Genomic DNA, 12,269 nt, shown 5'->3' with positions numbered 1-12,269 from the left:
GTTCTTCAGAGCAGTGCCGGCTCCAGGGAGGAGGTTGGGTGGGGCCGCAGGGCAGGGGGTGGATGCAGCAGTGGGCAGGCGCACGGGGCTGAGGGGCAGCATGGCCACTGTGATGCAGGGACTCGGGCTTGTGGGGCAGCCCACACCCTGGGAAGCTCGGTGCTGTAGGGGGACCTTGGGAGGAGTCACGCAGAGGACGGGAGGCCAGCGGGGGCATATTGGGCCTGAGGATCCCATGGGAACCCCAAAGACAGACATCCACTAGGCCCCCAGATATGAGAGGTCTGGGGCATAGAGAGAAGGTGGGGCTGGAAGGTGGTCTGGGGGTCCTGGGGTACAGGGTAATGTAAGCGATGGGGCTTGCCTTCCAGGATGCATAAAGTGAAGACAATAAGTGACTGCAAACAAGTGGACAGAGTTATGACCATTACTATGGACTCCTGCCCACTGCCCAGGATCCTGTCTGGGCACAGCATCTGTCCTGACCGCTCCAGCCAGGGAGACCAGATGGAGCCACCTTGCCTCAGCCCAAGGCTCCAGGACAGCTGGGCTCCCTCCACCTGCAGCAGCCTGAGGCCAGCCCTGGAGTGAGATGAGAGGAGGCCCTCTGCAGGACACGACTCTCAGCACAGCATGATGCCACCTTGAGTTTGCCTGTCTGATGCCCCTCAGAGCCGCAAACGCTACCAGACATGCCTGGGTCTGCCGGCCCTGCCCTCAGCACCAGCAGGACCCCAAAGCATCCCACCCAGCCGGCCCTCACTGCCTGCTGGCCCAATCAGGGGGACCTCCAGGAGCACCCAAGGGTGGGGATGTCACACCGGTCACCTCGTTCAGCCTCCACAACCAGCCCACCAGGAATCCTCGGGCCCCTTCCAAGACAAGCCCTGAGTGAGACCTGCAGTCTGGGTGGGAGACTCAGCTGTGAGCCCTGTCCCTGGATAAGCTCTGCCCGCCGGTGAGACCCCCTGCTCTGCACAGACATCTGAGAGCCACCCTGGGTTCCGGCCCCAGCACGGCCACCTCGCCGTGGGGAGACATGGCCAAGTTCTCCCTCTCTGGGCCTCAGTTTCCTCATCCGGAAAATGGGCCTAATGATCTGGGCAACAGCCCACAGAGCATGTTTTCAGTGCATGTAGAACAGCTGAGGCTTGGGAAGGTGAAGGGGTCTGAGGCCCTCTGTCAGAGAATCAAGGAGAAGGGTGTGACAGCCACAGAGGTTCAGATGGCAGGGACTGGACCAAAATATGAGACTGAGTCACAAACACCAGACCCCAGTTTCTTTCAGTGGTCCTCAGCCTGGCCTGGGCCCCCAGCTGCCTCCAGAAAATACTCTTTTGAGGGGTCTTGTCCCCCACTGGAGCACAGGGACACATCCCCAAGGCCTGGAGCCCACAGGAAAATGCCCCTTCCCAGGCTGCTCTTGAAATCACCTCTCAGAGGAATGGCTCTGTTTCCAGAGACTTGCCAGGGCAGGAGGTGGGTGGGCCGCAGGCACCATGAATGTGTAATTTCATTATCTGTCCAAGTTAAGCGCCCACCATCAACTCCCTAAGTACCTAAGGGAAGCCGTAAGGAAGCATGAATTAACTCATTTTACAGCTTCCCTTTCCCGCCCTCCCGGGGCTGCGGGGAGCCCGGCCTGCCCACCAGCTTCTCTCGCCAATGCAATGCTCGCCACCTTCTTTCTCATTTAATTTTCTGACCTTTTGTCTTGATGCTCCACACCAGGCACCTTGATGACGTCACTATAAACCGCCCAGGGAAGTTTGTTCTGACTTTGTTAGAAAGCAGAAAGCACTGTAATCAAATCCCCTAGTCCTGATTGGTGGGTTGGCCTGGGGAGGAAATACAGCACAGGACTGAGTGGCTGGGGCCGGCGGAAGAGAGGGCTACAAGATCCCACGGCCCCCTCTGGGACAGCAGGAATCATGAGTGTTCATGCAGCCCTGGCACTCCCAGGGCGCCAACCCCAACACACTCCCCTGGGCTCAGCTGTGACAAGCATGTATGGGTCTTCTTGGGTCTTTCAAGTACACGCTCCAGGGCCTGTGACATTTGGAGGGAGAAGATGGACCCAAGCACTCTGACCTGGGGCCCCATATCCAGAGTCCCTGCCTGTCTGAGACTGTGGACTTGCCTGGCACTGGTTCCCCGCAGGCAGTTTGCATCTGGGAGAAGACTGCTTTTATATCATGCACGTACTTAAAATGTACCATGATTCATTTACCTGTGCAGCCGTTGTTCCATTTTTCAATCCAGTGGGGCACACAGGAAATGAAAGGGAGCCAGGCCTCTCCTGCACACCCAGGTTCACATGCACACACCACATACACGTCCTCATGCAGAGACTCTTGGGGCTCAACAGGTGCTGAGGGCCCCACACCATGGTTTGGGGGACTCCCCATCACCCAGTCCCCCTTCTCCTGGAGCAGCACCCCAATTTTGTTCCCAGGAATCACTGCTCCCCTTCTAGACAATTGGCCTCTCCATCATGGGACATGGTCCCAAGCCAGGTAGGTCAGGAGAGGGGAAGGTCATGGGGTCAACCAACACCCACTCCCAGATGTCCAGTCGTCTTGCTGTCAAGACCTGAGGAGCCTGGCTCCCAGGTCCTTCCCCAGGTCCTGCCACACAAAAGCCACAGTGGTCCTGGCCTCCCCCGACTCTGTGGGTGTCCTAATGACCTCCCTGTAATTCCAGCCTGGTGTAGGGCAGCCCCAGCAGGCACCCGGGGATGTCACCATGCCACTGCCTGGGCATACCAGGGACTAACCCTTCTCGGCAGGGAATTCTCCACAGGCTGTACCACATGGCCCAGGCGGGAAGTCCCCAGGTGGGATCTGGGGGCTCTTCATGGAAAAACTCAGAGAGGGAGCAAGGCCAGACCCCTGCAGGAGACAGAGCCCAGGAGGTGCCAGCCCACCCATGGCCCAGTTTCTGTCTGTTCACGACAGGGGGCTGGGCAGCCTCAGGGCTTCACATTCACTCCCATCTCTCCTCCCTCCACACCTGCTGTCACCACCACCATGGCCAAGCACAGGCCCACAGCTGCCTTCTGTCTGCAGTCTGCACTGTGCTCCCAGGCCCCAGACCCACCACCCAACTGCCCCAACCGCCCCCGGGACGCCCACGGCACCTGCATGCCAACAAGTCCCAGGTAAACTTGTCATCTTCCCCTTCCCTGATCCTGGCAGACGTCAGTGACCCGCCTATCTCCCCTCCACATCCAAGGAGGGATGCCAGGCCTCTTGATCAGATTGGGGATGATCAGATCCCGGCACATTCCCCATCCGTTCTCTGAAATCTGCCCCCTCTCCCCCGACCATAGTGGGGGTCACACCTCATCACCTTCACCAGGCTGGAGGCAGCCTCCTCGTGAGCTCACCACCCAGCCCCTGCAGTGGTTCCCCGGGCTAGCCCAGATCTCCCAGGAGCGTGAGCCTCACTGGCCGGCACCTGCAGACAGGCCTGATACCCTGCTAGCCTGCACCCACCTGCCACCCACACACTCATGTCTGCCCAGGAGCGGCTGGTGTCCTTGAAATGCATCATGGCCCCAGGCCCTAGAACAGCCTGCCTGCCCTTTCTGGCAGACTCCTATTCAGTCTTCAAAGCCCAGCTCCATGCCCCAGTGCATCACCCCTGCAAATAGAGCAAGTCACTCTCTTCCCTAGACTCGCAGGCCATCATCCTGTGCTTTCCTCTGCTAAAAGAAGGATCACATGGAATTGTAAACTCCTGAGCTCCTGAAGGAAAAGCATGTGTTGGATTCATCTCTGGGCTACCAGACCCAGCTGAGAGGAGGGTCTCAATGAAGGTTTATGCATGACAGTGTGAAGGAATAACTGAAGAACAAGAAAATGAGCCTGCCCCCAGTCCCAGGACACCATGATGCGCTCCGTGGGTGAGAAGCAGAGATGCTGCCCTTCACACCTATGGACCAAGTGTCTGCCTATCCATGTGTCTGGGTTCTGCCAACTGTGTCCCACCCAGGCCAAGTGGAAATCAGATGGACCCCAAAGAGTCTTAAAGAAGCTCGCCTGGTCCCTTTGTCTCAGGTTCTAGGAGTTATTGCTGCAGAAAAGCTCTAGGTCACGGGAAGAGGGCCTTGTCTCCATGCTGCCCCAGGCATCCAGACAGGGCTGGGCCTTGCCTTGGGAGAGGAAGGCTCACAGGGAGGGAGGGGGATGGAGATGAGACATTTCTTCCCAGACCAAAGAGAGAATCTGGTTTTGACATCCACCAATTTGGTCCTCTCCATTTCAGGGCCCTGCGTGAACCACAGACCTCCCAGAGGGCCCCAGGGGTACCCCCTGCATCAGGATTGCCCCAAAGGTCATCCCCACCCACCAGGGCACAGGCCCCTGTATTTGGCTCAGCCCCTTCTCAGACATCTTTCAGTGTCAGTCCTGCCTCCTGTCACCCCAGCATCTACCCGGCCCTAGTCCTGCCCCTGGCTGCCCTCCTGTCCCAGCTACACTGAGCAGCCCCCCAACCCCGAAACAAAGCCACAAGCCCCCTGCCCTGGCTTTCAGATGCTGCTGTACCCTGGGAGATGTTGACCCCTTGGGTGACCGCATCCTGCTCAGCCCTCTGCTGCATGGTTAGCCCCACTCCAGTGGGGCAAGGGGCTGCCCTAGGAGAGAACGGGCGCCTCCTCTCCGTGGGGGTTCAGGGTCACCCCTCCCTCCAAGCCCCTGGAGACCAGACCCAGGAGCACACTCACTCCCTCCTCTCTGAGCACAGAAGGGCAAACATCTCCAGAAGCCTGAAGACAGACACCCATCCCAATGGCTCCAGCCATCCTCGTGAGGACAGAAGGGAGTTTGAATACCAGATCTGGCAGGAGACCCCCATCTCTAGGCCCTGACTGAGGTCCGAAGACCCAACAAGGAATACGGGGACAAAGCCGGAGATCTCAAGTCGGGCCATGTGGACAGGCCATTAGGCCTTGGATACAGAGCTTTCCAAAAAGTCCCTTCCCTCTCTGAGATCTCTTTAGTCACTCTGAAGAAAGGCCTCAACTGGGAGTCCAGCTGTGTCAGCCAAGTGTTGCTGCACAACAGTAGGGCTGTGTGGGAGACAGGCGGTCGTCTGAGCCACTGCGTTACTGCATCTAGAAGTTTCCTGCTGATGGAACTGAAGAAGACGGGGTGCGATAAGGGGACTCTGGGTGGTCCCCTATGTTCCTGTGGGACTGGCATCGTCTGCAAAATGTCAAGGACAGGAGGTGCCTCCAAGCCAGTGAGTCTCCTGGTTTGCCTCCATCCCTGAACTCACTGAGAACCCCAGTGCTTCTGGTCCTGCTGACAAAGAAAGCCCAAAGCAACGGAGCTGAAGCAGCTGAGGCAGCTCCCCCCTGACACACACTGGACTGTGCGGCAGCCCTCGTGAGTGTCCATGTGATAGGACTGCTGCTTACCCAGAACTTAGAGCTGCCCCCACAAAAGCTGTGACCATCTACAACACACGCCTGCCATGTTATCAAGTACATGGCAGCCAAGCTGCATGGTGGCTCGGAAGACCTTCAGGTCACTCCATCCACTCTGAGGGCATGGACGCTCCATCCTCAGCCTGAAGGAAACTTCGGAGGAGGCAGAGCTACACTAGTTCTCTGGAACACGCGGCAGGTGAACGGCTGACACCTCTCTGAGGAGCCGAGTTCCGGCTGTCCCTTGTGGGGGTGCAGACATTCATCCCCCAGCTCCTGCCAGAGGGCCTGTACACACCCGGACTGCTCCCAGGACACACCAGCCAGCCGGCCGTGGCTCCCCACCTAGGGCGCATCCATTCCCACAGAGGGGCCAGTGACAGCTGGGTCACTTGCAGAGTAGGTGACGACAGTGAGTGCCGTGGGGAGAAAGAAACGAAGAGGGAGAGAGGGTGTGCCAGCGTGGGTCAGGCATGGCAAGCTGCAGAGCACTGGGAGTGGTCAGGTTGGATCTCACTGAAGGGGACAAGTGAGTAAATCCTGGAGTAAGGTGAGGAAGGGCTCGTGGGAGCGCCTGGGGATGAGCCCCCAGGCAGGAGGAAGGGCCCCTGCAGGCCAAGGAGGCCAGGAGGCAGAGTGAGCAGGAGGGAAGCCAGCAGGCATCAGGCCCAGAGCGCTGGCCCCTGAGACTGAAACGGCACTGTCTCCTAAGCTGAAGGGAGTGGGAGCCACTGTGGGGATTGGGGCAGGGGTGGGCCTAATCTGCCTGAGGGCATCGATCACTGACAGAGGACCACTAACTGTAATCCATTTACATGAAATACCGGAACAGGCAAATCCACAGAGCCAGGAAGCCTGGTGGCTGCCTACAGGTCAGGGAGGGAGGGATGGAGAGTGATATCCAGGGGGTGCAGGGTCCTCTGGGGGTGATGAAGATGTCTTAATTGATTGTGGTGATGGATGCACAAGTCTAAGAATTTACTAAAAGCTGCTGAATTGCACACTTTAAATGGGTGACTTGGGTGGTGTGTGAGTTATATCTCAATAAAGCTGTTGGAGAAAAGTAATCACTGTACTGCACTGAGGATAGATGGGGGCATGCGGGGAGACCCCGAGCAGGCAGCTGCAGCCCTCCAGCAGAGGCAGGTGGCGTGGCCCGAGGTGGGACCAGTGAAGGCGGTGAGGGGTGGTCGGGTGCCAGTGGACTGTGAAAGTGAAGCCAACAGATTTCCTGACAGATTGCACATGGGGTGTGAGAGGAAGAAAGGAATCAGTAAGTCAAGACCTTTGGTTGTGCAAATGGAGGAAAGATTAGCCATCCACAGAGATGGGAGGCAGTGGGTAGAGCAGAGGAGTAGGTAGGAATCAGAGTTCAGTTTGGGGCATGTTAAGTTTGCTATTTATATTAGACACCCAAGGGTCAAGGAGCCAGTGGGCATATGAGTCTGGGGTGAGGAAGAGAGATCTCAGCTGCAGATGCAAATCTGGGAGCCATCGGTATTTAAAGAGGACCTCAAACAACAAGACAAATATGATCACCAAGGGAGAGGTACAGGGGGAGACAGGCTCCAAGGACAGAGCCCTGGGGGACTCCATCCCTCAGAGCAGGGGGAGAAGAGAGAGGGTCAGCAAAGATGAGGTGGATGGAGACCAGGAAGGTGGGATATCCTGTAAGCCACAGCAAGGATAAGACAGGCCAGCCCTGCCATGTGTACCAAGGAGGACATCCTGGCAGAGTAGGGGAAGAAGCCTGATCCAGTGGGGTGAAGAGAGAATGGGACTCTTCTCGGAGGTTTGCTGTAAAGGGAGCCAAAAAGGGACAACAGCTGGTAGTGGAGGGGAGCGAATGGGTGAAGTGATGTCGGAGGTGTGCAGAGAGAAAAGTCACCTAGGGAGGGGAGTGAACAGACCAGGGAGTGTGCCCTGATTGCTGGCAGCCTAACGACCCACTGGAGGCTTGTCACAAACCCTGTGAGATGACCTGTGAAGCCACGTGCTTCCTGCACCTCCATTCAGGGGCCCCTGGGAAGATCCCAAGTAGGTAAAGAGCTTCATTTCACCAGGATGGTGACACTGGTGAGCCAGTGTTACAAAGCAAGACAGGCCATAATGAGCAAGCATGTCATTTAAGATAAGGAAGCTGGTTAAAGGATGGAGAGAAGACATCAACAGGCAAGAGTCAGTGAAAAGGCAACAGAATTGATGGGCTGGAGGTCCTAGCTGGGCCGAAGGTTTGCTGGAGTTCAAGCACTCGTGTAAGTGAGCCAGGAAAATAGAAGGTAGTGCTCAGAGAGAGCAATGCTGACTCTGCAAGGGCTGAGGCCACAGGCAAATAAGATCTGAGGCATGACCATGGGATGTCATCAAAGAAAAATCCAGTTTGTGAGTCCTTTTGGAAACCCTGAACTCTGTTGCCATCATCAAACTGGTGAGACCTTTGCTGTGGAACTCTTGTCAAGTGAGTTCTGGTGGTATGTGTCAGGGGATGGGGTTGCTGTGCTGGTGAGGGCAGACATCCAGCGCCCTGTGCCTCACTGCCCCCCACCTGGCAGTCACTGCCGTGAGGGCCACTGAGAGTCTTGGTCACTGCTGTAGAAGTCTTAACCGTCCTCAGTTCAGAGCTGGAGTTCCACCTCTTCCCAGGGTTTTGTCTGGAAAGGGAAGGAGAAGATGGGAGTTTGATTCCCCCGGAAGAACTCAATGATCTTCCTGAAAGACAGCTTTGATGAGCTTGGTCAATGGCCCAAGTCAGGAGGGGCTCCGGTTTGGTGAAAGGGGAAACCAAACTCTCAGGAAAATTTGATGGGAGGACTTAGCTTGAGTCTTGGTTTTATTGACAAATGGGCTTATTAGCTCACATTGATGTGATAAACCAGGCCTCTGTGGAAGCTGCTGGAGAACAATGGTGTCCGTTGGCCAAGAAGAAACTGCGATGTGAGAGGAAGAGAGGAGAGAACCTTCCAGAGCCAGAGGCCAGGCTGCTACAGCAGGGCAGAGCAACAAAGTCATTCCCTCTTGTCAACCAAGACAGGGTGCACACAGCTGGAACCCCTGCAGGACAGCATGGACACTTCCCTCGTCTTGGGCAGCCTTCCTATGTGAACCTAGACCTGCAGCTGGTGCAAGCCCCAGACAGCCCTCAGGGGGTACACGTTGCCAGAGGTGACCTCACATTGTGGAGAATCAACCCAGCGAGTCCCCCTCATCCAGCAAAGCCAAACGAGATCAGTTTGTTATTCTGCACTCTCGTGAGTCAGTTTTCAGCCTCACTGCCATCAAAACAGAGTAAAAATCAATTTGATGTCCAAACTGACATGATAATTGCCATGTCAGAGGCTGTTCTGTAATTTCCATTTATTAGAGCCAAGCAGCCACAGCTTGGAGAAGCTTACTTTGGGGCGGGATCAAGTTTGCTCTGTTTTACTTGTGCAACATGAATTCATTGCAGTGTTTCAGGAAGTGGTCATTCATTTTTGCATGGAAAGTGCATTTAAAGGGATTATAATTCTCATGAAGGTTTTTTAAAGTTCTGAGTATGTGAAAGATATTTACGTGCATGAAATAAATTGTACACAAAATTGTGTGTGTGCCTGTATGCATATACTAAAAGGGGCAAGCAAAGGCCATCAGTTACCCAGTACCCCTCTTTCTGCTGGTGTAGGGTAGAGTCCTGCCTTACCCCACCTTGCTCTGGTGTGTGGGTTAATCATGTCCACCCTGCCTCAGCTGCCACCTAACACACACCTGGTTCACTGTTCCCTCACCACAGTGATTGGCTCAGGGGGTGGGCACATGACTGCAGTGAGGCCAATCAGTGGCTCTCTATGAGATCTGGACACTGGGGAAAACATTCCCCGCCTGGGTCAGTAAGCTCACTGCATGAGTCTGAGGCTGCGTATTTGGAGAGCCAATCTGAGAAGGACATCTGTGCAGAGGGGAGACAAGGTGAGAAAGGGATGGAAAGAGCCTTGGCAGCCGCATTTGGGCCGGCTGTGTCTACTGTCTCAATCACGTGTGCCGGTACATGTCCTTTTTTAGCTTAATTAGATTTGTGTCTCCCTCACTTACATTTTGAAGGACGCTGACAGATACAAGGACCTCTACCTTCCTCACTGCTATGACCTAAGAAAGGTTAAGAATGACCTGCTTAAGAGTTCCACTTCTGGAATGGCGGTTTGAGGAACCTTATGAACCCATTATCCATAACTGGTGAAAATAATTAAAAAGAAAAACAACAACAGCAATTTAAAGTTCCTATAAATTTTACTGAAGGCACACAACAAATGAAGAAACATCATTTATTCAAGAAAATGTATTACATCTTGATTTTAAAAAATAACTCAAAGAACAGCAAGAGTCTGTGGCACTTAAATCGTAACAGCTCCCTTTTTCCCCTGAATTTTCACCAGTTCAGTCTAAGGGAAGTTCTACCCTGGGTAGATATGGCCAAGAAGATAGCCTCTCCCCTCAAATATGAATTAAGAGATGCAATATCTCATTGGATATGCTGGCTGTCAACATTTCCCATATCCTCCAACTCCAAGTTGCAGAGGTAAAATTCCTGGTGAGTGTGCTGAGCGATCAGGGACTTCCTGCCTTCCTTCACCCAGTCCCCACTTGTAGGGAAGAGGCCCTATTCCAGGTGCAGCAAGGTTGGAATACTGCAGTCCAATCACCCTGACCCCAGCTTGTTTGTAGGAAAAAGACTCCAAGCTGGGAAAGGCAGACCAAGAAGATCAGAGACCCTCCCTACCCTGCCTGCCAAGCACCTGGAAGAGTGGCTCAGAGATTTTGCCCGGAGAAAGAGGAAGTCCGTAAGAACATAGAGCTCTGGAACTCTCCCAGAAAGACTGACTATTTGAATCAGGCTGTGAACAAGTTCAAGACTCAGTGTGCTCTCATATATATACAGAGATTTTGGTGGAAGCATTTAAGAGGAAGCTGGTAGCAATATGAAAGCAGCAAGCTAAAACAAGGCCAGCTAGTTTACAAGAAAGAACTAGATCAATAGACAGTTATAAAGACCCCTCTGAGGGGATAGAACAAATCTCAAAGTCTGGCCTCAAAAACAACCCTTACCCAAATTCAGTTGGATCAGATTATGAAGCAGCATATGCTCCAGGGCATTCTTGAAAATAATAGAGCAAACAGCCATCAACTAGTGAAGCCTAGCAGCTGGGTGTGATATCAAATGAGGCTGACAGCTTAACAGGGCGATATACAAAGAGCCCCACTAAAGCCACTGCTGTCTCAGAGGAACTGTGCACAGAGCCAAGTCTATGTGTGCCCTCTGAGGAATAGCATCAGAGGCTTTGCACTACCAGGGACAGACTTCACTACAATAGTCAAGCCAGGTCAATAAACAAATAAATAAGCAAATAACAACAAAATCAAGCCCTAGAGCAGGGAAGGGGAATCAGCATCCTAGTTGCTGTGTTACCTAAAATGTCCAGTTAGAAAGAAGCAAGTGAAACTCACACACTAAAGGAAACAACATCATACACAGGAACTGTCTGCAAAAGGGCCCAGATGTCAGATTCAATAAAGATTTCAAAGAAACCATTGTAAATACATTCAAAGGCTTAAAGGAAACCATGTTTAAAGAAGTAAAGGTGTCATGATGAAAATATCTCATCAGATAAACAATTTCAATAAAGATACTGAGATGGAAATAAAATAGAACCAAATGGAAATTCTGGAGTTGCAAAATACAATAACCAAGGGCTCCAACAGTAAATTTGAACTGGCAGAAGAAAGAATGTTGAAAACAGAGCAATAGATATTATGTGATTTAATGGAAAGAGAGAAAAAGAATGAAGAAGATGGACCTAAGAGAAAGGAGAAACATTATTAAGAGCATGAAAATACACACAATGAAGAACCAGAAGGAGAAGACAGAAAAAAGAAGAAGAAAAGTGGCTTAAAATGTCATGAATTTGATCAGAAAAACATTCATTTTTGTATCTAAGAAACCCAACAAATCCAAGATATCCACACCCGGAGACATCATAGTAAAAAGGCTGAAAGACAAAGGCAAAGAGAACATTTGAAAGCAGCAAGAGAAATGATTTGCCATATATAAAGGAGCCCCACAAAGTTAATAACTGACTTCTTATGATAAATAATGGAACACAGAAGGCAACACAATGACATATTCAAAGTGCTGGAAGGAAACCTGTCCATCAAGAATCTTAGATCCAGCAAAACTATCTTTCAAAATGAAGGTGAAATGCAGGTAGTCCCAGATAAGCAAAACTGAGAGAATTTACTGTAAGCATCTTACAAGGTATCTTTAAGGAAGTTCTTCAGATAGAAAGCAAGTGACCCCAGATGTTAACCCAAATTCACACAAAAAACAAAAAACACTGGTAAATGAAATTATACAATTATAAAGGCAGTATCAATGCATATTTCTCCTCCTTTCTTTCCTTAACTGACTTAAAAAGCAACATTATAAAATGATATGTATATAATTGTATTTTGGGGGCTGCAATAATACAGAAATGTATTTGACCGTAACAGCACAAAGGAGGTAGCTGGGAACAAAGCTATTCTGGAGTAAGGAAATGATGCTACATGGTAACATAAACCCACAGAACAACATAAAGATAACCAGAAATGGTAAATAAGATGGTTGCTACAGCAAACTATATATACTTATTTTCTTTTCTTTTCTCAGCTTCTTCAAGCATGAAATTATATAAAGTAATAAGTACAAGGACGTGTGTTGGGTTTGTAAAATATACAGATGTTTCATAGGCAGAATAGTGGCCTTTGAAAGATGCCATATCCTAATCACCAGAATGTATGAATATGTATTAAAGAGAAATTAGGG

General features: G+C 52.0%; 1 protein-coding gene across 2 annotated transcripts in view; it reads right to left on the bottom strand.

Moving 5' to 3' along the window:
• ADAMTS2 (ADAM metallopeptidase with thrombospondin type 1 motif 2) overlaps nt 1–12,269 on the bottom strand; it is a 221,152-nt gene that overhangs the window by 97,476 nt on the left and 111,407 nt on the right. The window lies entirely within an intron of this gene.

This window comes from Manis javanica, chromosome 14 (assembly GCF_040802235.1).
Source record: "Manis javanica isolate MJ-LG chromosome 14, MJ_LKY, whole genome shotgun sequence".
Taxonomy (NCBI): Eukaryota; Metazoa; Chordata; class Mammalia; order Pholidota; family Manidae; genus Manis; species Manis javanica.
Note: the sequence above shows the minus strand (reverse complement) of the source record. Positions and strands in the feature narration are given on the sequence as shown.